Raw genomic sequence first — 27,648 nt, 5'->3', positions numbered from 1 at the left:
CTATGTCCCTGAAGTAATACATTTCATGGGTTCTGTAAATTTAGCTAAAAGTTGCTTTTCTGAGGGATATTATTAAACCATGTCTACTCCCCACCCCCAAAAAATAGTATCACAAACTTGTTTAGGAAAGCGGAGGCCCTGAAATGACACTTCACAGGTGCACATAATATCAAATTTTAACTGCAGGTAAAAATTAGACAGCAATTAAATGAGGACTATGATGCCTGTGGATGGTACAATTTTTCCCAAGAGAAGCTGTCAAAATTTAGTTATATGGAGGTGACATCAGATACTTGTACTGTGCAACTCATTTTCTTGTCTGTCAAACATCTGATCTTAGACATACAGTACTATTTAACTTACAGTTCTAGACACACAGAAGCATGCACATACATACATTCACATTGTATACATCATACTGCTCAAAATCAAAGCCTCCAGGTGAATACAAATATTCTCTCCTTCATTTCTTAGCTTAGGTGTTTTGAGATATGCTTTTAAACTGCTATCTAGAATTTCAACCATAGCGGATTTTAGATTAAATGTTTGTCTCAGACTTCCTAACCTAACTCTTCAGAAGGGCTGCCTACTGCCATCACTCTCCTTCTTCAAGCCTGCCTCTATACTGTCTTTTTAATATTTTTATTTGTTCTTTTTAGTTATATATGACAGTAGAATGTGTTTTTCATATCATACATAAATGGAGTTTAACTTCCTATTTTTGTGGTTGTACATAATGTGGAGTTACACTGATTACATATTCATATAAGAACATAAGAAAGTTATTTCCAATTGATTCTACTGTGTTTCCTACTTCCATCTCTCCTCCCTTCCCTTCATTCACCTTTGTCTAATCCAATAAATTGCTATTCTTGCCTCACCCACCTTATTGTGAGTCAGCAACCAGAGAAAACACTTGGCCTTTAGTTGTGGGGGACTGGCTTATTTCACTTAGCATGACAGTCTCTAGTTCTACCCATTCACTGGCAAATGCAATTATTTCATTCTTCTGTAAAGCTAAGCAATATCTCATTGTGTACATATACCATATTTTCTTTATCCACTAATCTGTTGAAAGTCACCTATGTTGGTTCCATAGCTTGACTATTGTGAGTTGAGGTGGCTGTGATATGCTGAGGAGTGGGATAACTGGCTCAAATGGTGGTTCCATTCCAAGTTTTCTGAGGAATCTCCATACTGCTTTTCTTGACTTTTCCTTGTCACTTCTAGTCCAGAGGTGACTCAAGGCCCACTCTCTGTGAATCATCCCCACTTTCTGATGAGCTTGCCCCTACTATGTATTTCCTCAATTCTGATGCCCAGACCACTTTGTCATACTTTTTCCCCTGTCAATTTGTTAGTTTTCTCTGTTTCCTTCACTGGTTTCATATGCATGTCTCTCATTTTTTTCTAATTTGTAAAGTTCAACCTAAGGAGTAAACACTGTATAATAATTATGAAGAGCTGTAGACTTAAAGTGTTTACAGTCAAAGAGCAAAATTTTGAGCCTCTTTCTGCTATGGATTAGCTGGGTGTTCTTTGATAAGTCATTTCATAGTTCTTTTTATTTTATCAAAAGAAAAAAGAACTTTAATATAATCCTAATGTAATAATAATGGTAAAAATAAGAGTTACTGAAAACTCAAAAGAAACACAATCAAGGAAAACTCTGGTTATTTGGAAATATGTAGTAAAATTATTAGTAATAAAAGAGTCACAAGACTGTCATCATCTCTGATTACAGAAAGAATATGAGACCTGTGAGCCACACCAGAAACATCAACACCCATATTTTTATGCAAATGGGGACTCCATGTATGTTTAGATTCTTATTTAAACATTTCACAGTTCTTAATCCTCATTGATAAATTTGAGGGTTGAATTAGACCAAGATTCTACAAGCTGGAGACCTGTATAGGGAATAGGTCCATTGATGCTTTGTTTGGCCACACAGTGTTTAGAATTTTTAAATTAGTTTAAATGAAAAATGCATGCATTATTTACCCAAAGTCCTCACCATTCCCTAATGCCTTCCAATCACCAACTTTACTCATGGGAATCTATGCTTAGGACTGCTAGATTATGTGCACTGTACCTCACATTCATTCAATTATAGTGGCTTTTAATAGTTTTTACTCTTTCACTCTTCCAACAGGCATCTCCCACTCCGTATCCCCTGACCATGGTACCATTTCAGTCAGTCAGCTTCTCTATGCCCAATACTGCAGCCTGGGCAATAAAAGTTAATAAACTGGTGAAGATAAAATATGAGAAAGGAGGGGGAAAGATGCATTAAAAGAGCTAGGATTTTAATAAGATTTTAATAGACAATTATTTAGGAGGTCAGATGTCTGTCTGGCCATTATGTACAACGAAAGTGCCCCATCTACATTAGATTCACAACTCTCTTTGGTCTCTTGCCTACCCCAGATCACCAGTCATTGTACATGCAATAGAACATCTGGGGATACCCTCTACTTTTCTGGCACCCTCTGGCCTTTGAGGCTGCAGACAACATGGTGTACCACCTAGGTTTCAATCCTTTCAAAGAAAAACACTTTAAAATGTTCATAAAAGCAGCTCAGCAGGCTTCAGGACATCAAATCTCTCTTACAAAATAACATTTTGATGTGTTAAATGTAAATCAATTGGAAGCACATGGATTCGATAGGTCCTGAAATGTGCCCAGGCTTAAAAATGAAGGAAAACATCTCAGTGCAGTGTCTAGGGACATACGCTAGCTGCAAAATATTGGAGGGTAAAATGGTTTTTGATATTTCACAGAACCTCAACTATGATGGGGCTTCTGGACCCTACTTGCTCCCATCCCTTTTCCTGCCTTTTCAGTCCAGGTCAACCAAACTATAACACCAACTCACAAACCAATGTTAAAAAGGAAAATGCTGGGCTGGGATTGTGGCTCAGTGGTAGAGCACGTGCCTGGCATGTGTGAGGCACTGGGTTCAATTCTCAGCACCACATATTAATTAATTAATTAATTAATTAATTAATTAAAGGTTTGCTGACAATTAAAAATATTTATAAAAGAAGGAGAATGCTATTATCTCATTGCACTCAGCAATACCATGTACCAAATGATACTTGGTGTGCTCTAGATAAGAGACTATTATTGATGTCTTTGTGTAAAACTTGAAATCTAGAAATGGAGGTTTGTGTACAACTTTTTTTTTAATATTTATTTTTTAGTTGTAGTTGGACACAATACTTTATTTATTTATTTTTATGTGGTGCTGAAGATCAAACCCAGGACCTCACACATGCTAGGTGAGTGCTCTACTGCTGAGCCACAACCCCAGCCCCTGTGTCCAGCTTTCAAGCAGCTTCATATCTGATGGTAGACTCAGTAGACCTGGAAAAACATGGTTTTCTTACACAGTGAGTTATTTAATTTGGTGGGAGAGAAATTACTGCTCTAAAGATATTCCCTATTCAACCAGAAAGGCATAAATAATATATTTGATAGATCACATGGATTAGGCTCCTGAAGCTGGTATTGACAAACAAAATATAGCCACAATTCAGATTTGCTACATGGAACAATATATTTCATGAGTGCTAATAATAATAATGACAATAACAGTAATATCACCTCTACTACTACAACTAATAGTAATAAACAGGGGGTATGGGGGTGTGGCTCAGCAGTAGAGTGCTCACCTACCACGTGCGAGGCCCTGGGTTTGATTCTCAGCACCACATAAAAATAAATAAATAAATAACAGTATAAAAAATAATAAACAGAGTCCTCCATTCATCAGTGCCCTTAAGTGACAGGTACTAAACTAGGCCTTTTGTATCCATTCATATACATATTTCTATTTAACCACCCAATAACCCTTCAAGGTAGGTATCAATAGTCCCATTTAGAAGATATAAAAAGTGAATGTCTGATAATAGGGTTATATGCACTCTTCATACACTTAGGTGTTCCTGGCCATGCATACATACATCTCTTTAATGTTGTAATTTTTTTCTCTTTATCCACTCATATTGCCAGAAAAAGACCATGGTCTTTCCCTCTTCTGCATTCACTTTCTGACAAAAATTCATGCTGTCATTCAGCAGAAATCCTAGCCCTGGCATCTGAACACCATGTAATTTCATCCATATCAGTAACTAAATGATCATATCAGTAATCCACCCACCACTCTGATAACAAAGGCTTTCTCTCTTGGTCACTCCCATCACTCCTAGATGTCTCCTTTTTTAATACAGTAAAGAGCCTTTCCCCTAGGAGGCACCTCAGGTTCACATGCTCCATCAGTTCACCAGCCGTGTCCAGCAAGCCTTAATCCCAATTTATGTGCAAACTTGATCAGACCAAAGGATCATCTGGGTTCAGCGTGTCCAAATTTCATGGACTGAAACCAAGCACTATGAGTCAGAGAATAAAGGCCAAAACCAGGAAACTAGGTCAGATTGCAGCAATTGTCAGTCTGCAGGTATAAGCATGGCCAAACCCAGAAAGCCATACCCTAATGAAGGCAAGAGTAAGATTCAAGTATGCAGTCAGAGATTGTGGCCAAATTCCTACCTGGGTAGAAGGAGTCACAGGGGAATCGTTTTTTAAAATTTTTTATTTGTACTTTTTAGTTATACATGACAGTAAAATATATTTTGACGTATTATACATATATGCAGTATAACTTCCCCTCCTTGATGTGGAGTTACACTAGTCATGTATTCATATATGAACATAAGAAAGTTATGTCTGATTTATTCTGCTATCTATCCTATTCCCATCCCCCATCCCTTCCCTTCATTTCCCCTTATCTAATCCAGTGAACTTTTATTCTCCCCCTTCCCCTTATTGTGTGTTAGCATTCTCATATCAGAGAGAACTTTGTATTTTGGGATTCAACTTATTTCACTTAGTATAATAGTCTCCAGTTCCATACATTTACTGGCATATATATATATATATATATATATATATATATATATATATATATATATATATATATGTTTTCTTTATCCATTTATCTGTTCAAGCACACCTAGGTTGGTTCCCATTGCTCAGCTATAGTGAATTGAGGTGCTATAAACATTGCTGAAACAGTGTCACATAGTACACTGATTTTAAGTTTTTGGGTATATGCTGAGGAGTGGGATTAATTTTTCAAATGGTGGTTCCATTCCAAGTTTTCTGAGTAATATCCATACTGTTTTCCAGAGTAGTTGCACCAATTTGTAGTCCCACCAGTGATGTATGAGGTACCTTTTTCCTGCATCCTCACCAACATTTATTATTACTTGTATTCTTTTAAAATTTATTTATTTATTTTAATTAAGTATATATGGTAGCAGAATGCATTTTGATTCAATGTACACAATTTCAGTGCAACTTTTCATTTCTCTGCTTGTACACAATGTAGCATCCCACCATATGTGCAGTCATACATGTACCTAGGGTAATGATGTCTATATCATTCCACCATCTTTCCTGCCCCCATGGTCCCTCCCAACTGCTCCCTCCCCTTTGCCCAGTCAAAGTGCCTCCACTTTTCCCATGCCCCCCATTATGGATCAACATACACTTATCAGAGAGAACATTTGGCCTTTGTTTTGGGGGGATTGGCTTACTTTGCTCAGCATGATATTCTCCAACTCCATCCATTTACCTGCAAATGCCATGATTTTATTCTCTTTTAATGCTGAGTAATATTCCTTTGTGTGTATATATACCACAGTTTCTTTATCCACTTATTTATTGAAGGGCATCTATGATGGTTCCACAGGTTAGCTATTGTGAATTGAGCTGTTAAGAACATTGATGTGGTTGCATTACTAAAGTATGCTTACTTGTATTTTTGATGATTGCCATTCTGACTGTTGAATGACATGAAATCTCAGTCTAGTTTTTTTTTGTTTTTTGTTTGTTTGTTTGTTTTTTAGTTATAGATAGACACAATACCTTTGTTTTATTTATTTATATTTATGTGGTGCTAAGGATCAAACCCAGTGCCTTACATATGCTGGGCAAGCATTCTACCACTAAGCCACAATCCCAGCCCTGAAATCTCAATTGCTACATATGTTGAAAAGTTTTTCATGTGTTTGTTGATCAATTTTACTTCTTCTGTGAAGTGTAGATTCAGTTCCTTAACCCATTTATTGATTGGGTTATTTGTATTTTTGGTGTTATGTTTTTTGAGTTACTTATTTATCCTGGAGATTAATGCTCTATGTGAAGTGCAGGTGGCAAAGATTTTCTCCCATTCTGTGGGCTCTTTCTTCATATTTTTTTATTGTTTCCTTTGCTATGAAGAAGCTTTTTAGTTTGATACCATCCAATTTATTGATTCTTGATTTTACTTCTTGCTCTTTAGGAGTCTTGTTGAGGAATTTGATTCCTAAGCCAACATGATGTAGATTTAGGCTTATTTTTTCTTCTACTAGGCACAGGGTCTCTGTTCTTGTGCCTAAGACCTTGATCCACTCTGAGTTGAGTTTTGCGCAAAGTGAGAGATAGGAGTCTAATTTCATTTTGCTGCTTATGGATTTCCAGTTTTTCCAGCACCATTTGTTGAAGAGACTATCTGTTCTCCAATGTATGTTTATGGTACCTTTGTCTAATATGAAATAACTGTATTTATGTGGGTATGTGTGTTTGTGTCTTCTATTCTGTACCATTGGTCTTCATGTCTGTCTTGGTGCCAATACAATACTGGTTTTGTTACTATAGCCCTGTACTATAATTTAAGGTCTGGTACTATGATGCCTCCTGCTTCACTTTTCTTGCTGAGGACTGGTTTGGTTATTCTGGCTTACAGGGGAATCTTAACCCAACCCAGTATACTTTTGTTAAACTAAAGAAACTTGAAAATGAAGACAATCTTTTTAGTTCTAAGACAATATCCAGAGGATGTAATTATAGTGATTTTCCAAAATTTTAAATCCATGTTACATTATATATATTTAAAAATGCATTCAGGGACTAGGGTTGTTGCTCAGTGGTATAGTGGTTGCCTAGCATGTGTGAGGCACTGGGTTCCAATTTTCAGCACAACATAAAAATAAATAAAGGTATTTTGTCTATGTACAACTGAAAAAATTTAAAAAGAAATATCTTTTAAAAAATAAAAAATGCATTCATATAAATTCTTTCAAAGAAACTCATTTCCAATAAATTTGAGAAGCTGGTTGACATATTGCTTAAGGAGTCCATACTTTCATGTTGGATAGTCTAGGTTCAAATTCTAGCTCTACCATTTTACTTACCTGTGTGACCTTGTTGTACAAGTTTCTTCAAATCTCCCATGCCTCAGAGTGCTGTTGTAAACAAATAGATTAGTATCCATAAAACTTTCAAAGTTCTGCATGGTACATAGGAAATTCTGAGTAATTCTGGACTTCAGATGAAAAGAGAATGCCTCAGTTTGAAAGAAAGATGTGAATGGGCCCATACCCACCTTTCCTTCAGAGCCCCACTCCTTCTCTGAGCTCAGAGCATGGCAGCCTCCATAGAGGTTTATAGAATCCTTATGGTTTTCAGAGCACACTTCTAAATCAGTGCTCTAATACAACTCCCATCCATTTAGTCCAAGAGTCCCCTCTACCTGTACCCATGTAAGATATGGGCCTCTGTACTCTGTTTAACACTTTCAGCAATGGTGCATACATTATTTTTTAAAACTAGTAATCTCTTTAAAACTTTCAAACTATCTCAGATATTAAAGATGCAAAGTCTTTTACCAATTGAAGTTAGAAGTACCATTTATGCAAGATGCAACAGAATGTCACAGGAGGAGCAGTGTCCTTGATGCTGGCAGACCTGAGACGTAACCTCTGCCACCTCTTAACTGTATGACATTGGGCAAGTGACTTACCTTCAAATATCTTCATTTGCTCATACTGAAAACAGAAATAATCTTAATGTAGCTGGGCATGGTGCAGTATACCTCTAATCCCAGTGGCTCAGAAGGTTGAGGCAGGAGAATCAGAAGTTCACAGCCAGCCTCAGCAACTTAGCAAGGCCCTAAGCAACTCAGTGAAACCGTCTCTAAATAAAATACAAAATAGGGCTGGGGATGTAGCTCAGTTATTAAATGCCCCTGGGTTCAGTCCCCTAAGACCAAAAAATCGTAATAATGATCTTTATATATAACCCACAGGTTTGAGGTGAAGATTAAATTTAGTATGATGCATGGAGTGCCTGGCACATAGTAAGCACTTGAAAAACTTATATCTTAATTGGTTAGTGTCACAGGAGATTCTTGACCAACACAAACTGAAGGATAATTATTGAATCAAAGAAAATTGACAAATTAAGAGAATATAGTAATTTTCAAAAATTTTGATCCATATCATATCACTTCATTCACATGAATTCCTTCAAACACACTCTGTATTTCTAATAGAGAAGATGGTGGGCATACTGCTTATTGAATACAGGCAGTCATGCCAAACAGCTCTTGGCTTAAATCCTAACTGCACTCTTTACCCTATCTGTATAATGTTGGAGAAGTTTCTTCACTTCACCATGTCTCAGTATTTTTTACCCCATATGTAAAATGGGGATGAAAATACTCATATCTCATGGCACTGTTGGCACTGTTGTGATGATTAAAATTAATGAAGACACAGGAAGTTTCTAAAACTGTGTTTAGTAAATGCTCAATAACTCTGTCAGAGATGGGGACCCCATTACATGAAAAATGTTACCAACCTATCTATACTGGTGAGTATCATGGGAAGTTCCAAGGATTCGAGAGACAACAGGGTATAGCAGAAAGCAGTTGTCATATATATATATATATATATAGAGAGAGAGAGAGAGAGAGAGACACAATACCTTTATTTTATTTTATGTGGTGCTGAGGATCAAACACATTTTCTCATCATGCTGGGCAAGTGCTCTACCTCTGAGCCACAACCCAAACCCAGCAGTTGTCTTTTAGTAAACTTATTGCTACAATTTTTAGCTGTACAATCTTGAAGAGGTCATTCAGCCTATCCGAGCTTCTGTTCCCCATCTGAAAAATGAAAATAAAATCATCATCTAAAGCATATAGTTCTACTGCGGATTGAATTATGTCTCCCTGCTAAATTCATATGTTGGAGGACTATACTCCAATGTGACTATCTGGGGAGAGGATCTTTAGAAGATAATTAAGGTTAAGTCAGATAATAAGCAGTTGATCTGATAGAACTGTGGCATTATAAGAAGAGAAAGTTATTGTCCTTTCCATCCCCCTCCCCACACACAGGCACCTAGGAAAGGCTTTTTGAGCACACAACTAGAAAGAAGCCCTCTGTAAGCCAGGAAAATAGATCTCACCAGAAACTGAATTGTTTGGCTGCTTAGACTTCCCAGCCTCCATAACTGTGAGAAAATAAATTTCTGTTGATTAAGCCACCCAGTTTAGAGTGTTTTGTTATGGCAGGCTCAGTAGACTAATACAGTTGCCATAAGGATTAAATGAGGCAATTTGTATAAATGTGTGGCACAAAGCCAGAACCCCAAAAGTAATTATTTTTATTCTTATTTTTGTCCTAAACAGCTATGGAAAGCAAAACAAATTCTTTTTCTGAATAAAGTTGGTGAGAAAATTAAAGATAGCATGGAGGACCTACCACAGCACTTTGGTAGACAGATTCAGTATTTTCCTCTTAATTTAAAATCACTGCATGTACCTGCTTCTTAACTACTATGTAAACTCCCTCATCATAAGAGATCATGTTTTAGTCCTTTCTATATTCCCATTCTATAGTCCCAAAATACCATAGATGTTAGGCACAAACATTAGGTGAATAAATAAATGGATACACAGCCATACCTATTAGGTTTTGGAAGGCTTCTGGTCAGACAGCTTGCTTCTCTCATGTAGAAAACTAAGGGTGATCTGATCTTACCCTAGGCTCTCTAGCTGACATGAAGCTTGCTGTCCCCCAGCCACAGAAAACAGAATGCCTGTGACACTGAGCAGAGAACAGCCAATTATAATTGCCAGGAGCCTTTTGCAACTGACTTTGAGCTTTCTGCATATGGAGGCCTAAAATTTGCAACTTTTGTCACTTACTTGAAGATATAACATGCCCCTATGCAGAAAATTTCCAAACAATGGTAAAAGATCATATTAGTTCATTGCTAACTTTGCAAGGTAGGTCTTGGATTTATCATATTTACCATCTTAATCTGTTACTTTGAGTAAAATGTCTGTAGCTGTTTTTCACAGATCTGTCTCAGAGCTGGTGGGCAACTTATTAGGAATGATTGCACCAAATGATTTTAAAAATCTTTTGGAAGAGCAGAAGCCAACTGAGACACTTATTATTTGTATATGTGTATAGTTAAATTATTCTTCTTTCTGTGAAGCAAAGTTAGGTTTGGAATGGCAGGTAATAATAAAGTTGTAGCAACTGAACTTGATAACATAATGCAAATCTTTTAAAAACGGAACTTATTTGTAATAAAGCAGACATTTCACAACATTTCAGAAAAAATACACCAGAACTCAAGGGGCACAAGAGAAGGAGGGAGGGAAAAAAAGGTGGAAAAGATGAGGCAAAAAATAGGAGAGAGTGAGACAGAGAAAGAAGCAGATAAGGAGGAAGGGGAGGGGAAAGAAAATGATAGAGGGAGGAAGAGAGAGAGAGAAGGAAAGAGGAAGGGAAGGAAAGTGGGAAAGAAGAGGGTTAGAGGGAGGGAGAGATGGGCTAGGGTGTGGGGAGAGATCATTAGTATGGCAACTGTAGTTTCATAAGAAAAGCTGTCCATTTCTAGAAGAAATATGATGTATGACCTGGATAATGAATGTTTTTAACTAACAGTAAGAAGCAGATTTTACCAGAGCCATTCAAATTCTTCTGCTGGGTTTCCCATGTAATCCATGACAAATGTGTAAGTATGTAATAACATAAATAACAACAGCCACAGCTAACATTTATCAAATGCTTATTACATGCTAAGCATTTCACAAAAGTTAGCACATTTAATTCTCACAACAACCTTATGAGATATGTACTACCATCTCCAGTTTGCAGAAAGGGAAATTGAGGCTCAAGGAGGTTGTATAAAGGATCCAAAGTCAAACAGTTTAGGAGCAGAGCCCTGATTTGAACCCTTATTTGGCAACACAAAAGGAACAGTATATTATATTGCTTCTCACCTCATGTACTGATAGAGCTGAGGTTAGGAGTAGTTTTTGTCTGCTTTCCTCCATTCTGACAGTGATTTTATAAATAGATCAGGCTTTTCTTTTTTACATTTGAAAAGATGCAGCCTCTTCAGTTTGCAGACCGTTTTGATAAGCTTGGATTATACCTTTGTCCATTTCCATTAAGTATGTGGAGGTGGGGAAAGGGGGGAAGATGGAGGGCAAAACAAGGTTGTCAGAAACTGGTTTGGGTGCACAGCTTTGTGACTGGGTGCTGCACCACACATCTCTTTCTGTTCCACATGCTTGTTTTATACAGACCCCAAAAAAACAGGGCCTGCAATAGGGAGAGCAGAGGCTAAAATTTCCTGGGAGCACCTGATGCCTGCCCAATCGGAAAACAGATGGGAGATTGGGATTTAGGGCTGAATCTGTGGCTACTTCCAGCCCTTCCAGGTAAGAACCCTCCGTTTATATAAGAGCTTGTTCCAATGAAGGGTGCTGGCTCCTCCTGCAGGCTTGTCTTGGGAATGACCTCCGTTTTCGTTTCTGCCTCTCTCTATTCTTCCATCTGGGATGGAAAGATCCACCGCAGGCAGTCACCCTCACCCTCCCATTCATGGCTCCCTCCAGGGGCAGAAGAAAGAATCACTGAGGCAAGGGCCTGCCCCCCTTCTGCTCTTGGCCAATTACTCTGAGCCTAAGCAGCAACCCTGTTGGAGAGAGGTTTGATGAACTATTCATCACACTCCTAAATAATTCATTTCCCTTTGAGATCGAGCAGCCCACAAGGAGCTGTGAGGTTTTCTTAAGTTGACACCTTTTGAGAGATGAAAAATAAAGCAAAATCTCCCTTTAAGAGAAACCACAGTTGCTTTATATGCTTTTTCCTGCATCTCTCTTTCCATGGTATGGGGCTCTTGTGCTCTGCCCCATTCCTTGTGTTTGGTCTATTATTTTCTTTGCTTTTTGTTATTCAGAAAACTCCACTTTGTAGGATCTGCTGTGCAGACTCTCCCAGCATACCTTATCTTCCCTGGTCCCATGAGCTTCAGTGTACTACAACATACTTATCTTTAGGGTATAGGAGCAAAAGAGCAGCACAAGCCTTTGTGTGTAGTGTGTGTGGGGGGGGGGATTATGTCAAATGAGATGCACTCGGAACATTTCAGAGAGTTCAAGATCTCCCCTTTTGTTCTAACTTTGGCTTCCCTGACAAGGCTTCACTGCTTGCCATTCTGCAAACACCCTTTCTCCCCCTTTCCTGATATTTTTTTAGTGAAATTTCCTCAGCGCTCCCCTCTGGGCCAGCTAGGGCCAAACACATTGCATTATATGAAGCCTCTTTGCCTCTATCCCAGCCACCCCCATACTCCACATACCCGTTTCATATACAGAAAGCAGACAACAGGGGACTGTGAAAGATCACAGGCTCAGACTAATTATCTTCACTGGTGTTGGGCCTTGATTCCTCCTGCTGACCTTATAGCTCTGGGGCTCTGTCTGCACCCTGGCAATGATACGTGCCCCTCCCCATCTACCATACTGCACAGACAATGGAACCGAGGATTGCTGAGCAGAAATCCCCATGCCCCCACCCACACTGACCTTTGCCTGGTGTCTTTCTTATATCTCCTATCTGCAAATCTTTTAAAGAACACAACAGGTTCAGAAGCAGAGTTAATAAAAAGGGTTTTGGTAAAACAATTGAAAGGACACATGCCTCCAAATAGTTTAGCCTTCAAATTCACCCCGCTTCGACAAAGCATCACACAAGAAAATAAATACAATTAGAAATTGTGCTTACTTAACAAGCAGAACTCCTCATTGATCAAGGTGAGCAAGCATGTAATTTGAGGTATTCCCCCCGTTGAAAAAATATAATGAGGAAATCCAGATTTCTAAATCGCTTTCTTTTTAGAGCCATTTGTTGTATTTCATTTCAAAAATGCTTCAACAATGCTTTGTTTCTGTATTTTTTTAAGACCAGGATTTAATTAGCAAAGTTGGTTGGTATACAACAATTTTCAAAAAGCTAGAGATCTAAAAGCACTTAGGAGTACAGAGTATTGTTAGGGACTAAAGCTGTAGCTCAGTGGTAGAACACTTGCCTAGGGTGTGTGAAGCCCTGGGTTCAAGCCCCACCCCTGAAAAACAAACAAACAAACAGGGCACAGAGTATCATCAAGTATCCCAGGACTAGACTGTAGCTTAGGGTACACTATGAGCATATATAGAAAATTCTGATGATTGAAAAGTCTATTACCACCTCAATGATACAATTATACTCCAGCTCCAAAGTAAGGATATAATTTCACAGCAGCACAGAAGGATCAACAGAGGTTTAACTAATAAAAGATTTTACTTGTAATGGTCAATTTTTTTTAACTTGACAGGGCCACAGTGTACCCAAACATTTGGTCAAACATTATTCTGGGTATGTCATTCTAGGATGAGATTTATGTTTGAACTGATAGACCTGGAAAAGCAAATGGACCTCCCCAATATGAGTGCCCCATCCAATTACTTGAAGGTCTGAATATAACATAAAGCCTGCCCCTCCAATAAGAGGGGATTCATCCTGGCAGACCTCTTGCAGGTCTGGATATCAGTCCTGTTCTTGCCTTTGGATATGAACTAAAGCATCAACTTTTCCCAAGTATGGAACCTCCTGGCTTTCAGACTGGAACTTATGCTATTGGTTCTCCTGATCTACAGCCTCTAGCTTGCTAAGTGAAGATCTTGGTGTTTCTTAATTTTCATGATCATATGAGTCAACATGAGTCAACTACTTATTACACACACACACACACACACACACAATCTCCTATTAGTTTTGTTTCTCTAGTTAATGCTAACAAATATAGTACCTAAGTTTTAGATCAGTAGATCCCAAATTTTCATGATCCTACCTCATTAGGTAATTTTTTAGTATGCTTCATGAATAGTTGCATATTTGTTTGCAAAATATAAATGTGTGTGTGAGAGAGATGGGAGGAAGCATGGTGAGAAGATTGGTACTCATCTGTGAGAAACAGAAGAGACTTGACACATTTTGACTTTGCTAGTAGTAGCTGTGTGATCTTGGGCAACTTATTTAACTTCTCTGTACATCAGATCCCTCATTTGTAACATGGGTGCCCTAAGAGTGTTATTACACTATTATTAACATAAGGAATTTTGTGAGGATTAAGTGGCTTAATATATGTAAAGTGCTTAGATCAGCATCTGGCACATGCACAGTTACATGAGTGTCATCATGAAATTTTATTACAGATGTTACAATGCTAGACAAAATTAATGTGTAAGATACATTAAATATAAGAAGAAAGCTTATTGTTATACCCCTATATTCTCTTCAGAGACTACTGGATACTGAAGCTGTCATTTTACTGTTCTCTCTGCTTTCATTTGTTAAAGTTTAATGTTCAAAAAGGCAAAATTATGACTCTCATGGACATATGCCAAAGATTTTGGTAAATTCATTAACTAATGCAGGAACAAGTAATATTTTAAAACTGGAAAGAACATATAAGAATATTTATGTTATGTTAGAATATGATTTCTGTGTTAGTATAATAGTTAATATCCAAGAAGTTCATATTGATAGCCATTGAAGTTGTTCATTACAACAGAAATATCAAAAAATTATTTGCTTCTCTACTAAGCTATGATCTATGAGTTAACCTCTGTCTTGACAGAGTTGTAAAATAGTCCAAATAAGAGAAAATCAAGCCCAGTCAGTACTGTACTGAAAAAAGGCTTGATAATCTGTTTTGCCTGGCTTTAAGTTTTGGTTAATTTTTCTGACACATCCTTATTCTTCTGTGTACAGACTACTATTCCACTACTATTCCACACATTAGCCTGGATGAACATTTTAAAACATGTACAGGGTCAAAAATTAAAATAAAGACTCTTACTATAAACTTTAGAGCTCTGTGTGACTTGGCCTAGCTTCCTGACCTCAAATCCTAGTACTGTGTCAGCCACACCGTTTCCCTACACTGGCCACATGTCATTTCCTGAAACACACTAAACTCATTCCTACCTCAGGACCTTTGCAAGAGTTCTTCCTTATGTCTATAACCATCTTTCTCCAGATCTTCCTTTGGTAGTCTCCTTGTCATCATTTAACTATCACTTCAGAAAACTAAGTCACCTACCTCTTCACTCTCTTAGCTTTTTCCATTTCTCTTTTATTTCCTTAATAGCATTTGTCACTGTTTCTGTTTGCCTATAAGTTTATTTATTTCTCCCATTAAAAAGTAAATGGTCTAAAGGCACACAGTTTATCTTGGTCATAGATATGTCTCCAACAGCACACGTAATACTAGATACATAATATGTGATCAATAAATATTTGTTCAGGTCACTGACCTGAAATACATTCTCAGTTCCAGCCCTGACTTTTTCATTACCTGACAACTGTGTGGCTTTGGAAAATTCTTTCTCTCCCTTGAGCCTCAGTTGTACCATTTAAAAGATGATGGTGGGGAATTGAATCATCTCTAAAGTACTTACCAGCCTATAATACAATCAACAATCTTATCTATTGATATATATTGCAGTGACTTTCCAAAAGGAGAGAAAAAAAATAGCACTCCTCCTTCTCCTCCTCTTCCTTCTCCTTCTCCTCCTCCTCCTCCTCATCATTTACCACACAATTTGCATTGATTCAGACCCACTATTAGCCAGTCTCTGTGCTAGATGTTGAGAATACAGCAACTGATTTAAAAATACCATAATTAGGGGTTACACTCTATATATATGCAAAGCAAAAAATAATATAAAGTACTATATTGAGTTCCAAAAGAATTATAGCAATCATAAATAATTTTGATAGCTAGAATTTATTGAGATTCTACTATGTGCCAAGCATTACTGTAAAAAATTCATACACACACACACACACCTGGGATATAGGTACTAGTGCTACTATAACTATTTGTAGATAATAAGTAGTATTGGAATGCAGAAGAGCTTCTTGACAACTGAGTTCACCAAAATAAAAGATATGATTTAGATAACCAAGGAAGAAAGATGTGAGTATAAGAAGGAATAACTTAAGCCAACATATTAATGGGAAATACATACCACCATTTCAGGGCAGAAGGAGTCACTAGTGTAAAGTAGCTTGGTGAAATTGAAGAGAGGAGTTGGACAAAGAAAATGGCAAACAAATTATGGAAGGGTTTGAGTGCTATGCCAAGTTGTGGGGCCCTGTTTCTGTAGATATTGGTGATGTATTGAAGTTTTCTGAAAGTGTTCAGAATTACTATCTAATAAAATCTGTAGGGCGTGGCTGCCCACTTCCTGGTCTTGGGGCCACACATGTGGCTGGGACAGCTCCTGGTGATCAGCCAGGAGACAGTGCTGTGGGTGGTGACGGAAAAGGCGGGCCACCTCCAGGATAGGTCCAGGACTCTTCCGCCTGCCCTCGTGGACAGCTTGTGCCTTCCCTTACAGACTATGGGATGGGTGTACACGTGAACTTGCTCCACCCCTCTGACCTTTATTCTGATTGGCTCCTGTGCAGTATATAAACTATGTGTACTTCCTCAATACACGAGATCCTGCTTTGACTGTTCTCCCTGACACGTCTGATTGCCCTCCCGCGAGGGAGGGCTGGGTGTGGGCAGCCAGTCGACCTTTACCTTTCTTGGCTCCTCTTGGTGGGGCATGCTTTTCCCGCTTCTCCCGCTGGTCAGGAGGAGACGGGGCCTAAAAACCCCAACAAAAATCCACATGGCAATTAAGAGGCTGTCACTAAAATCCAGGTGTGATGTGATAAAAGATTCATATTAGGGTGTTTACAATACCAGAGAGAGAGAGATTAGGGATATAATAGAAATTAGAGGAAGAATTAACTGTAATCAATGACTGGCTTGATTTTAGATGTCAATGCCAAGATGAATATGACAAAGATGACCCCTGTTTTCCAGTTTAGGAGATTTTTGACAGAGATAGGAAAGTCTTGAGGTGTGAAAGATAAAAATAAAAAGTACAGGGAGCTGGGGTTGTGGCTCAGGGGTAGAGCAGTCACCTAGCACTCATGAGGCACTGGGTTCGATCCTCAGCATGACACATAAATAAATAAATAAAATAACGCTATTGTGTCTACCTACAAGTAAAAAAAAATATATTTTTAAAAGTGAAAAGTATGGGAATACTTTAGAAACATTTATCATTAACAGAAATATTATCCACAGAAGACTTATAGTATGACACATCCCAAGTTAACTCTGAGTTAAACTCAAGAAAGTTAATAGGGTCTGCATCATCTAATGGTTGTGAAACATTAAGTGAAAATTCTGTTATGATCACTTATAAACATAGAAAAATCCCACTTGGTGAATGGTTTATATTCTCTGCTTAGTTGAAAATTGTGAAAAGCTACTTGAAGTTGACCAGAACACAGTGGCAGATGAGAATGATAAACACATGGTATGATGGGTAACTTCCATTTGCCCTTCTAGAGCCACTCCAAGCCTTAACCTTGCTCTCTGCCTTGCAAAGCTGACCTAAATGCACCTTATCAATTGGCTCCTTACCATGATTTCTGGGTAGACTTGGCCAACCATGAGCCCAGTGCAAGACCAAAGGGAGGAGAAAATAAGGTCAGGGAATTTAATGCTGAGAGGTTGCACTGGCCTGTTGCTCTGCTCCTCTACCTAACCCAAAAGTCACTGCCCCTCTTATGTCAGTTTTATGTGCAAGGCCCTCTCCTTCTGGGTGCCAACAATTGCTCCCTCCTCTTACCACTTCATCTTAGAGATACTAATCTCTCCTCTTATCCCTTTGGCTTAGAGATAAGAGCTTGGCTCTCTTTTGCTATTGCTATGAGACTCCTTGTGGGTCCCTTATACCCATACCTCTATAAAGAGTTGCTTTATGAATAGACCCTGTTCAAATTATACTAATCTGATTATGTCATGTTCTCCTTTGGCATATCCTGACTGACGCACTTAGGAAGTAGTTTTATACAAGTAGTATATAGGTTAGAGCAATATAGTGCTTGGTTAAGAGTTTGATTTCCAAAGTCAAACTAGGCCGTATTTCAATCACAGACCTACCACAGATCTGTGATTTGGACAAAGTTTCTTACTGCTGATTCTCAGTATCCTAATCTACAAAATAGGAGTAATGCAGTATTTACCTCACAGTATTATAAGAATTAAATGAGATAATATATCCAACGTGCCTGGCACAATGCCTAGTATAACATAAGTACTCAGTAAACATTAGTTATTCACATACTTTTTAGAGTTCATAGCAACTGCAGAGGTTGAAAATACATTTTGAAAATTCATTAATTAGGGTCCTGTTTACAACTTCATTGTTAAGTCTAATTGCTTGTTTGAAATAGTCTCCTGACTTCATTAAAGTAATTATTGCCTGTCAGTAAATGATGGGTTTAAATTTCTGCACATATGCAGGAATTTTACGCATCTTGCACTTCACAGCAGGAACCCAGTCTTAGTCAACACTTTCTTGCTTTGACATCTGCACTCAATGCATAGGGTCTTACTTAAGCAAACGCATAATTATCCTTCAAAATAAAAGTGTAAACAGGATTGTGGATCTTCGATTTGTTAACTTGCTCCCTTAGTGTGAACATTCTAGTTACATTATCTGCCTTGTACTGTCAGCATTACAGCAAGTCAGTAACTCTTGGTGCAAAATAAGGAACTAGAACTCCAAGAGACGAAGGCATGGCTAGATATACAGGGGAAAGGTCCAGGTAAAAGAGCTTCTCAGCCCTATGAATTTACTCAAGAGCCCATGTTCAGGACAAAGTTTGGAATCAGAAGTCAAGCTCTCAGATCTTCAAAGCCATACAAGGATCAACAAGTGAGAGTCAGGAAATATATCTGATATTTGAGAAACATGTATTCAAACCCTACTATGCACAAGAATTCATAGTAGGTAGCAAAGGAGGTAGGTACAGTGGACATAGAAATAAAGATAGACAGATATCTGACATCCAAAGTCTAGGCAAACATCCTGAACCAAAACCTTTGTTAGAATTAGCAAGTGTTCACATATCCAGACAATCAACTGAAGCAGAAGACAGAGAATCCTAATAACTGAAGCCTTGGTAACCAAAGCCAAGTCCCCCTTTGTAATCAGAGAGGCCCTTCTATGCTTGCTTTCTTTCTTTTTTTTCTGTGCTTCCTTTCAAGGCAACCTTCATTCTCCCAGAAATTGCCATCCTCAAGCTCGCAAATGGAAAAAAACTTAAGACTTGCAGGTGGTTAGATGGAAGAATGATGTTAAGATGGGAATGATAACTGAATTCTGGCACACATATAAAAAATGTTCCAGTATAAAAAGTTCATGTTCCAAGTTCTCCTCAGTTCTGCCATAAGCCCAACAGTTCTGTTGCCTGTCTATTTTCGTTTCCCACTTTACATTATTCATGGACAGGAACAGCCTAAGTCTGATAAAAATCAGATGACTTCCTCAACACCAATAAAATAAAGAGAGAAATATATGCACTGGGTTTATGAAGCTGCAAAGGGAAATGCTGGACACAATGTCTATAAATAAACTAGAGGTAAGTCTCCATTCAAAATAGAGAAAAACAGACACAGGCTGTAGATGCCAGAAAGCAGCAATGAACAGAAAGGAATGTGAGTTTTAGACTGTTGTAACCACCCAGCCCAATTTTTTATCATTATCCCAGGAACACCTTGGTCATAGGGAGGAGGAGAGAAGGAGTGAGAAAAGATGATGAAAGGTGGCCCTATTTTAAAACAAGTTTCCATAATATTAAAATGTACCAGATGGCTTTCTTAAAGCTGCAATACATAAAAACTGTGAAACTGCCAGGCCAAAAGTGGAGTTCTGTTATCCAAATTGCAGAAGAATTTCACTTTTTCTCAAAGATAAGGGCTTTCCCAAATACATGTAATTAGTTAATCATTTGCATCTAAATGCTTGATGAAAATACAGTATCTATTATATTTCATCAAGGAATATATTCCACATTATATGTAATTTTCAAAGTAAATATGCCCTTATTTTGATTTTGAACATACAATTCCATCGTATATTCTTGGATAGCCAAGGATTGACACATGACAGGCTGTGTTTCCCCAGAAGCTGAGACAAGAATATGAGTATAAGTGGTATATTTGGGAGGTGATTCCAAGAAGCACTGGTAGGAAATCAAGGAAGTGTGGCATACAAGTAAGTCAGCATATATGAATTCCTGAGCAGGTCATCACTGTGGGTAACTGTGCTCAAACCCACCAGGGAACTCTGAGATACTACAGAGAGCTGGGGGGTTTAATCCATCAATTTCCCTCAGTACTTAGTTGAGGGCTGTTTAATTACCTGGAGGGAGAGGGTATTAACCCCCTAGCACAAATTCTATGAACTCTAGAGACCAAAGAAAGCACATAGGCAATGAGTGTCAGCTGAAAGTATTAGCTGGGTATGCCCAGAAATGGTGAATACCCAGGAGATAAGAATTGGGGGCAGGGGCATCAATAGTGTCTGATGCAACATATAACTTCCCTTCCTCCAATTATCTGAAGAATGAAAGGATAAGTTCAATAGCGTTCCAAGGCATCTTCTATCTTTTCAATTATATTAAGAAAACATGCAAAATTGTTGTAATTACTATAATATGCAAATATATGCACACAAATGCTAGAACTTAGAATTAATTCAAATTTCAAGAAGACAAAGACTATGGATGTCTGGAACACTCCTATAATCCTCTTGTTCTCCATGTGCCCAGTACTGTGTCTGGCACATAGAAGGTTTTATAATCAATCAACACTTGTTGAACCAATGAATAAGCAGGGAATCATAATCAAAAGAGCATTTAATTCAGTTCATGTTTACACTCCTCTGTAGTCTATTCATTCATTATAAACTATTCATCTACAATCTTTTGATTTAAACAGAAGTCTCTTCTCTAACAGAGGTCAGTGAATATTTTATGGAATCACAATACTCAGTGAGGGAAAGAACTCCTCTTTAAGCTAACAACTGCTTCATTTTACAATAGCAAGACAGACAGGTTCTTAATTAATTTGCTAATAGTTTTTTCCCTGTGTATGGTCATTAACTCCAGTTGAATCTTTAGCCATAACACAATGTGTGCATATATCTATGCCACATACAGATATATTTGCATACATATAAATAAACCATGCAAATGGGTTGATTTTATCTGTATCAATTTTCTTTTATGGTACACTCCCAAGTTTTGACAATTGGTTTAGCACAATTTAGCTCCAAGTACTTAAAATATTCTTGAATGTGAAGAACTAACATAATGCCTTTCTACAAGCTGCAGGAAAAAAGTTCACAAGAAAATTAGGGCAATTTTGCATAGCAACTTGTATATTTACATATCAACAATCCATTTAATGAAGAACACTAAAAATAGCAGATCTAGTATGTCCAGAAGCAGCAAACAAAACACATCCTGCTAAATTCAAACAATAGCAGAGGAACAAGTCTGGTTTGTGTTCCAGTATTAGAAAAAAATCCAATATTTCTTTAAAAATAAATACATAAAATCTTATGCCTTGCCTTCCCCAAACTAGGAGAAACTGTATGCTGATCACACAGGAAGTGGTCCTTATCTCCAAATCTCAGCTATAGTGAACTCACTTCTCTTCTGTAGTACTGTGCTGGTCCTGACAGGGAGTCAATTAGTCATCCAAGTGCCCAGTGTGAACTGCACACCAAACTAAACATCATTGAGGGAAGACAAAAGAAACAGGGCCCAGTCCCTGTCCTTGAAAGGATAGAGTCTGATTGCTTATTGAGGACACACATTTTAAAATAATACCAATCCTTAAAAATGCTCAAAAAGCAACATCAAGCAATGCCAATTAAGAGTGGAAAGAGGAAGAGTAAAAGGAATTGTGGTTGAAATGCAAAAACCCATAAAGTGAGTGGAAGGGAAAATATATACTTATTGATAAATCTTAAAATAGTTGTTCTAGAAAAGGGATTACAAAACCAGTTGCCTCAGATGGAAGCAGTCTGTAGACCATTTGGCCAATGGAGTGTTCTTTTTAAAGTATGTTTTTGAATGATTGTAAGTTCTACAAAGCACTATTTATATCACCTCTGGTAATCCTACATATTTATAGTTACTTAAAAGCCTGGCCAGTGAAAACATGTGAATTTTCTCTTTCTGAACTAGAGACACCCTTTAAAACTTAGTAATAAGCCAGGCATGGTGGTGCACACCTGTAATTCCAGCTACTTGGGAGTCTGAGGCAGAAGTGTCACGAGTTCCAGGTCACCCTGGGCAACTTAGCAAGATCCTATCTCAGTAGCAGCATCCTTTGGTGTGTATTGTTATGGGTGTTGATTGTTATGGATTGAATTGCACCCCCCATACACATACAACCAAATTCTTGTATTTAAGCTCTAACCCCTATTGAGACTATATTTGGAGATAGGACCTTTAGGAGGTAGTTCATATTAAGTGAAGTCATAAGGATGAAACTCTAATCAAGATTGGATTGGTGGCTTTATGTCAGGAAGTAGGAGAGCATGTCCATTCTCTTCCTTCTTCTCCCTCTCTCACCTTTCCTTTTTCCCCCTTTTCTCCTTGTCCCTCCCCATGCTTGCTCAGAAGAAAAGCCATATAAGGACAAAGTGATCATCAGAAAACCAGGAAGTAAATCTTTCCCAGATGCTGAAACTGTTGGCACCCTGATCTTGGATTTCCCAGCCCCCACCCTGTATTAAAAAAAAATTTTGTTTAAGTCTCTCCGTCTATGGCACTTTTGCTCAATCAGAGTAAGATACTGATACAAACGGTCCTCAAACCTCACTTTGTTCTGGACAGACATCCAAATTGCCTGGGATTCCCAAGGTATGTGAACTATTATTCCTTGATATTTTGTACCAAGCACTTCTGAAGATTTTAGTGAAAGAACCTAGGAAAAAACACCATCATACTTTTCAAATAAAAGAAGACAGGAAGGCATCAGGGGTCAGTGGTCACTGTCAAACTAGAGTGACCCAAGCAGCCTGGGTAGGGCACTGGGATGCTGAAGATAGAACAAGGTTCTTCTAGGCAAAAAGAGAGATGGGGGGGCAGGAGATTCCAGGCGGGCCCATCTCTCTTTCCCCACGTGCAATTCATTGTGAGGTAGACTGGCATTTTGTCTCATTTTGTATTCTAGACTCCAGCTCTGATTTGACCTCCAAACCTCATTTCTAGGCATTTTTGCTGTGGGGGTTGAAGTTTTAGCTGAAACTAACTTGAGTAATTTTGCTGTTGGTTTGCCCTGGGCTTCATTCCTTTTCCCAACTACAACTCAAGTACACAAATTTCAAGTATAATCCTTGAGTCTCTCCTACCACCTCCAGTTGAGCTGCTGTATCTCAGTGTTCCTGAACTCTCTCCTGTACCCCAGTAATAATGTCTCTCCATATTTCCCATCTTCATAGCAGAAAAGACCACATCTATCAGGACTAAGACAAGGGTCCTAATAGATTTCCATAGACAGAGAGTAAATACATAAATACTTTAGAATATTGCTTTTAAACTTTATTATGTATCAGTGGCATCTGGATACCTGGTTATAATGCATATTTAGTAACCCCATTCTAATTCAGTGGATCAGAAGTGGGGCCTAAGAATTTACATTTTTAACAACATTTTAAGTGAGTCAGATGCAGGTGATCAGAGGAACATATTTTGAGAATCATGATGTGAATCCATTGATTCACTAGCACAATCCTCATGACATTATACCTCTGAGGTCTAATTTAAATGGGAGAAGTGAGTTCTTTCCCTGTGATAGGTAAGGGAGAATAAACAGACCTCTAAAATGGTTTTTAAATCAAGGATGGGAAATTCCAGAGGAGAGACCTGAAGTTGGAGTTTCAGAAAATGTAGCCATTCAATCCAGACTTCCAACTTCTTTTCTAACATTGAAAAGCAGACCCTGTTATTGGTTTCCCACAGGTGACCTGTTATTTTGCCTCCTCTATAGCAGGCTTTGAGGCTGATTTTCCTATCTGAGACTTTACTTTGATCCAGGTCAAAAAACTCCACATCGCCACTACCTTTCTTTTTTTTAAAAAAGCTGATTGTTCTTAATAATAATAATTCTCAGATTCCTGATTAGACTGTCTGGGGAGTTTATTTTTTTCAATTCACATTCTTGGGCCTGCTACCTGCCAACACCTCAGACACAATTATAGTATCCTCATTCAATAGATTTAGGGTAGGACCCAGGAAACATATTGTGACAAGCTCCCCAAGTAATTTTGATACAAACTCTGGATAGACCTGTGTAAATTAATCCATACTGGACTTATCCCTGGACCAGTTGCATTGTTCACTGGTACCTTCTAGACACACCACCCTTAGGACCTTCAAGTTGTAAAGTAGCTACATGGAGACATGGGCCTGAGGATCTTTCTGAATTCAGGAGAACCCACAGGCTGGGATATTCCTGACTAGGGGAAATGTGACTGAAAACATTAAAAGATCATTGAGTAACACATATGAACACAACTACAAAGAAGATAGGATTAGAGACTCAGAAAAACTATGCAAAAAGTAAGTAGCTCTAGAAATAAAATCAGTGAGTCTCATGATAAAATACCTTAGTTTTGTTTTTTGGTTATTGCTTTTAAGAATTTTAATGAGAGTAGAACACTAAAAAATATGGCAAGAGAGAAATAATCAAAAACATTCTTCAGAGAAGGAATATCTGAAGGATCTCAGGAATTAGTTGCTTTATGAGGATCCAGGCCCAGGGAGTGCAACCATGCTCCATTTTCCTGCTGCACTTTTAAGTCACAGGGGGAAAAGGTTTAGAATAGAAAAGCACAAGGAAAGGACAAGCAAGGAGCAAAGCAGAAAATACATTCAGTACCTATGGGAATCACAGGGGGGCTTGTGGGGAAAAACAGATGAGGATTTAAAGAGGGATATTTTTTTAATTGAGTAAGGAAATAATTCCACAGCATTAAGTGCCACATCACACCAGAGACTGAACAGAGCAGCCCGGTCCAATAACGCATGCCATATGGTGAGTTAGAAGCCAAGTATGCCTGGCGCTCTCAGCTCAGAGAAAAGGCTACCTTTCAGAAGCTGATAATTTTGCAGACCACCTGGGGTTCTTTCATTGTGGCATCCCCTGGGATGCGAGACTGCATTATTTCCCCCCAGCAAAGACTGGGGAATGTGTCAAGCACGGGTGGATTTTTCAAACTGTATGTCTCAGTGCAGCCAACAATGAGGCAGTCAGCATGTTTAAAAACAAAGGTTTGCACTCATTTCAGTCTTTGGGCCAGTAAACCTACTTTATTAGAAATCATCACTAATAAAACCTAATTTCAGAGATTGTCATGAGCCCCTGCTGATATCCCTCATTGCAACTACCTTAGATTTTCTAGCGTTATACTTCAGTAAATGAGGTATAGAACCTTCCTCTGGATTTGTTTTATTTTCACTGTCACACTTGCACACACCTACATAAATACATAAACACACACGCTCAGCTGCACTCTAAAACTCCCCCTGTCCTATATGCCATTAAGTCAGGCACACAGGCTAGTGATTGCTAATCTGAAAACTAAGTTCATCCTAATGTATTAATGGGCACTAACCTCCTAATGATCACTCACAAACATAGGAGGTAAATAGGATAGTGGTTAGAAGTCAAGAAAAGAGCTGGGTTTTGATGCCAGCTCTATCACCTAATTAGCCACCTGACTTTGAGGGAGTCATTTAACCATGTGTGCCTCCATTTTCTCATCTGCAAACCAGATGTTTGCCAAGGTTTGTAAATGTTGTAGGGTTTTGCCAGTATTTAGTGACAGAAAGTATGACTAGCATTTAGAACAGAACCCATCTTACATAGAATGTCCAGTAATTTTTATCCTTCTTGATGCTTCTGCTGTCACTCTTTGCCAGCACTATTCCCATTTTAGCAGACACAGTGGTCTTCTGAGTATTGTAAAGGTGTGATAAGGGCAGTTGAGCTAAGGATCTTGTTGATTCTAGCACACTCAGAGCAGAACTTGTGTGAAATCCTAGATCTTTTCTCACTGGCACCGTGGACCATGCCTCTTAGTGCATCTGTCTCCTGGTCTATAAGATTGGCTTGTACTAAGGCCAAATGGTCTTTTTCACATGAAAGGAAAGAAAGGGGACCTAAAGAAAACACAAGGTGGGACTGCGCTGGTCCTTTGTATTGCTCAGTGTGCTATTTTTGGCATTCTGTCCTCACAGTATGTCTCTGTTTTTTATTCCTTGCCAGAACCAAATTCCAATTAGGAGTTCATCAACAGTAGGAATTCTGCTGCAGAGAATAAAATAATTGTGACATGTTTGTTTTAAAGCTGATTTTTACTTAATAAACCATCTGTTATGGATAAACTGGTGTCTTACAAAAATTCTTTTATAGATAAATCAGAAAGTTTAAAGGTCTGAAGCAATATCTATGTAGAGACAATTCTTATATTTATGGTAGAATAGATATATTTTTAACATGTCACACTACATGTACAGCAGGTAATTAGGTGTCTAATTAAATTTCTACACTGGGCCACTAGGAAATATCTTAAACTTTATATTATCAATGTGATAAACTAGGGATGACCAATGCAATACAAAATATATTTGAAACATAAATAAACAAGTGCACACACAGACCAAAATTAAAGAGGGACTTAGAAGTGTTGTATCTTCTAGAGAGGAAACATGCAACCTTAAGGTGAAGTGATCAATGGGCCTTTCAGGCAAAACAGAACAAAACAAAAACAAAATTAAGTTAAATACATGGAAACAGAGAGTAGAACCGTGGTACTAGGGTCAGGAGGCTGGAGATAAATGGGGATATATAGGTCAAATTACAAAAAATTCATTTATATAGGAGAAGCCTAGAGATCTGATATAAAGCATTAAGACTATATTTTGTAATATTTAATTATAATCTAGAAATTTGCTAAGAATAGATTTGAAGTATGTTTACCACATATAATACAAAAAGGTAACTATATGAGATGAGGAATAGGTAAATTTGCATGACTATGGTAATCATTTCATTATCTACATGAAAACATCATATCAAATATCTTAAATATATACACTTAAAAAACTGCTGGGCATCACATGATAGATCACAAGGTAGTGACTCAGTGCAATGACAACTCTTCAGTGCATATTCTCTGAAGATTTCATTTATTCTATCACCCTCATGCTAATCTTGGGTTAAGTTGATCACACTTTAATTAATCTGGTCAATTAAATAACATTAATGAGAAAGGAGGTGATTATCCAGATATACTTAGTTTTACTATAGCCACAATTCATTGTTCCTATAGTCATGACATCTAGGATCTTGGGGTAATAAATACAAATATAATCAAAGGATAAAGGCTGACCCAGTAGAATCTTTAAAAAGAATATGGACCTGTGACAAGCTCCTTATTGCAAATGCCAACATCTATACTATAAGCCTTTCAGGCAAAGAGGCTTTCACAAAGCTTTTATAAACCCCACTTCCCTATTCTCCTTATA

The 27,648-nt window shown here is 38.0% G+C and overlaps 1 long non-coding RNA gene across 2 annotated transcripts in view; it reads right to left on the bottom strand.

Annotated features, from left to right (window-relative positions):
* Nucleotides 1-27,648, bottom strand: part of LOC124109001 (uncharacterized) — a 302,970-nt gene that overhangs the window by 176,066 nt on the left and 99,256 nt on the right. The window contains exon 8 of one of the 2 annotated variants that reach the window (XR_009224558.1): nt 8,822-8,996. The exons of the other annotated variant lie outside the window; for it this stretch is intronic. This is a non-coding gene — a long non-coding RNA (uncharacterized LOC124109001). Of the gene's footprint in view, nt 1-8,821; nt 8,997-27,648 lie in introns of those variants that run through there. 2 annotated transcript variants of the gene reach the window in all.

This window comes from Marmota monax, unplaced genomic scaffold (genome assembly GCF_021218885.2).
Source record: "Marmota monax isolate L192 unplaced genomic scaffold, Marmota_monax_Labrador192_F-V1.1 WCK01_AAM20220418_F8-fsc00054, whole genome shotgun sequence".
In the NCBI taxonomy this organism is placed as follows: domain Eukaryota; kingdom Metazoa; phylum Chordata; class Mammalia; order Rodentia; family Sciuridae; genus Marmota; species Marmota monax.
The sequence above is the reverse complement of the archived record's forward strand: the minus strand, read 5'-3'. Positions and strand labels throughout refer to the sequence as shown.